The sequence below is a fragment of the Rutidosis leptorrhynchoides genome, chromosome 8, assembly GCF_046630445.1.
Source record: "Rutidosis leptorrhynchoides isolate AG116_Rl617_1_P2 chromosome 8, CSIRO_AGI_Rlap_v1, whole genome shotgun sequence".
NCBI lineage: Eukaryota > Viridiplantae > Streptophyta > Magnoliopsida > Asterales > Asteraceae > Rutidosis > Rutidosis leptorrhynchoides.
Genome location: NC_092340.1, coordinates 303217446 through 303221448, shown reverse-complemented (window position 1 = coordinate 303221448; position 4003 = coordinate 303217446).

Here is a 4003-nt window from a genome sequence, read left to right as displayed (position 1 = left end):
GAATATTTAACTTCGGGTATAATAATAATTTGATGAGGACACTCGCACTTTATATTTATGACTGATGGACTGTTATGGACAAAAACCAGACGGACATATTAAATAATCCAGGACAAAGGACAATTAACCCATGGGCATAAAACTAAAATCAACACGTCAAACATCATGATTACGGAAGTTTAAATAAGCGTAATTCTTTTATTTCATATTTAATTTCCTTTATTTTATATTTAATTGCACTTCTAATTATCGCATTTTTATTGTTATTGTATTTAATTGCACTTTTAATTATCGTACTTTTTAATTATCGCAAGTTTATTTTATCGCACTTTTATTATTCGCAATTTCATTATCGTTATTTACTTTATGCTTTAATTTAAATCTTGTATTTATTTTTAATATTTTACATTTGGTTTTAACTGCGACTAAAGTTTTAAAATCGACAAACCGGTCATTAAACGGTAAAAACCCCCCTTTATAATAATAATATTACTTATATATATATTTGTATTTTTATAAAAGTAAACTAATATAGCGTTAAGCTTTGTTTAAAGATTTCCCTGTGGAACGAACCGGACTTACTAAAAACTACACTACTGTACGATTAGGTACACTGCCTATAAGTGTTGTAGCAAGGTTTAAGTATATCCATTCTATAAATAAATAAATATCTTGTGTAAAATTGTATCGTATTTAATAGTATTTTCTACAAAAATATAAGCTATTTCATACCCCCACGCTACGACATCAAGTTATTTTTGGCGCCGCTGCCGGGGAGTCTCTTAAAAGCCGGAAGCGCAAGCTAATATAAAAAAAAAATTTACTTTTATTAAAATTCGTTTTTATAAAAGTACGTTTTAAATATTCGAAAATATAAAAAGAAAAACAAAAATATAAATATTTTTAGGAGTTTGATAAATATTTAAGTTTTATAAAGTTTCTTTAGTTTGTAAAAATATAAGTTTTATTTAATTTATTTTATAAATATATTTTATAAATATAAAAACCGAAAAAAAAATATGAATTTTTAATTTTATGCATTTCAAATTTTAAGTTTAGTGTGAATTTTTAATATTAATTTTGAATTTTATATTTAAATTGTGTGAATTTAAAAACAAAAATTTACTTTATCTCATTAAGTTAAAAATATGATTTTTAAAATTCGTTTTAAGTTGAAGACTAGGTCTTTGAACCGAAATGGCTTTACCCAAGGGAGGGACGAGAACTTTTATTATCATTATTTTTAATCTTATTGAATTAGAGTATGCCAAAAATATTAAAAAACCCAAAAATCTTAGCTTTTAAAACAATCGCTACAAAAAGACAAATTTTAAAATTTTGTCGAGGGACGGACTAGGACATTGATCCGAAACGACCTCGTCCTAAATAACAAGGGAAACAAAATTTTAAAATTAAGTACTTAATTGTTTTATAAGTTAATGATTATAAAAAAAAAAAAAAAAAAAAAACCAAACTCCGCGACTCGCGGAGTTTGAAGGGTAATTCACCGCGAGTCGCGGAGGGATGAAAAATCAGAAAAAATAAAATCGAGCAGAACAGCTCAGAACACACACAAAACTAAAAAAAATACTGCGAAAACTGTCGAAAAAACCACCAAAAACACCCCCAAAATCACAATTTTTAACCGTTAATCACCAAATCTTTTACTAAAATCATGTTGAGAAGGATGCTATCTAGGAATTACTCAAGAAAAACGGTAAATTTCTACACCTAAACACCATTTAATCCGAAATTAGTGTTCTTGAGCCATTTTTTCCCCAATTTGATTTTGATGCTTTTTAGTGTAATTATGCTTAAATTGTTTATGTATTATGCTTGTATAACCTAGATTGATGCTATTTAACATGATTAGAAGCCTTAAACTTCAAATTTTGAGTAATCTAGGGTTTGTGTTCTTGAGCAAATTTGGGGCTTTTTGATATAAACAGGTTATGGCCGATTTTTGTCATGAATTGTTGCTAAATTAAGTAGTGTAACATGTCTAGGTAGTTAAATGATCCAAACTTTGAGCCTAAACATGATTTTGAGAATTAAAGTGGACTTTTTCAAGTCTAAAATTCATGAACTTGATTTTTGAAAGACAATGCCATTTGAAACTTGTTTAATTGCTAGTAATGATTATTTTGACATGTTATTTGAATTGAATGCTTATGAACTTGGCGAACATTTTCGTATATGCTTATTTGAAAAAGTGTAGATTTGATAAAAATGTGAAAATGAGCTTAAGTTTGATATAAATTGATCATGTCATTGTAATTATTTTGATTGATGATTTTGCTGACACTAATGCATATTTGGATGCACAAAAACTGTGTTTGATGTGTTTTGCAGACTGAAAGGGGTGAATCTTCATCCCAAGCTCGCAATGCTCCTGCTGAGAATGCGAAACAACAGGAGGTGGATAACTACTACAAGCAGGATATACCTCATCCAGTCATGACCTTTTCTGATATGCACTTAGAAGAGTTGCACCCGAACCTGAGACTTGACAGACTTTGGATAGATTATCCAAAATATCAAAGGGGTATGCATACTCTTCATTCTAAGGTTGTTGAGGTACCGAGGGTCATAGAATGGGGACCCTTAGAAGTTGTAGAATTGGCCGGGTCAATTAGGGAATTACTTGTACAGAGGTATGGTAATTCTACTTTTAATGACTGGGTACGTTTATTCACCATGCGTAGACCTGTATATAAAGTATGGTGTGAAGAATTGTTGTGTAGTATAGAGTTGAATGATCGGGTAGCTAGTTTAACCGATCGTTCTTTTATTAAATTTTTGTTAGGCGGTTCGATGCGCCACATGTCTTTACTGGACATGGCTCAGGCTTTACGTATATATACGCCTGAGGAGTTAGCATCTGCCGATTGTAGAGGGTTGATACTAAACGGTAGAAAGATAGATGAAAATTTTGATACACAAGGTGTGTGGAGTCAAATGACAAGCCATCACCGTTTCAAAGGGGGAAATTACTCTTATTTGGATATAGATAGAGCCGAATTAAGAGTGATTCATAGGTTTTTAGCTAATTCGATTACACAAAGGGGTAAGAACAAGGAAAAGGTAAATGAACAGGATTTGTTTTACCATATGTGTATTCGAGACCCACAAAGCGCTGTAAGTATACCGTATTGTGTGGGTTATTATTTATCAGCTATGGTTCGGGGGATGAGACCGCATAGCATAATAGGAGGTGGTATTTTTATTACTTTGATTGGTGAATATCTCGGTGTGGATATAAGTCGGGGGGGATTATTAATAGAAGAACCAGAACCCCGCGATACTATAAGTTTAAATGTATACCATGGAGCGAAAGTTTTGAAGAGGCGAAATAACGCCGCAGTACCATACCATGGTAGACATCCACAGGTTGAGAGAAACCAACAGCAAGGTAATGTAGGAGGGGGAAATGAGATGCAAGAAATGCAAAGGTTTATAGCTTCTCAGGAGTACGAAAATGCTAGACAGAGAGCATTTGAAGATTGGCAAGTTCATCAGAACCAAATCATAGCTCATTGCCAACATATAGGTAGAAACTATATTCCTACACCGAAACCCATCTTCCCTCCCTGGTCTATAGAGATGCAGCCACCGTATCCTACGTATAACCCTGCCGAAGCATTCTATAGCACCTATGGTTATGCCTGGAACCCCTATTGGTACCAGTATCATCCCTAGTATACTTAGTTTTATTTATTTTGTAATTTGTAATGATTGATACGTTTAATACTTTTGTTAATATTGTAATAGTTTTTATAATTGTCTAACTTTTATTCTTAGATTTTAATAATTTTTGAATGTGGGGTAATATACCAAACTTCAAAAATATGTATATATGTTTGCAGTTTATCTTATGTACACAACAGGGTAAAACAACGCATTTTCAAAGACTGGCATTAAGTTCAGCAAAAGCAACTAATTTTGACGACAATATGCAAAATATATGTGAAATAACAACAAGACGGAATGAACAAATGATGTG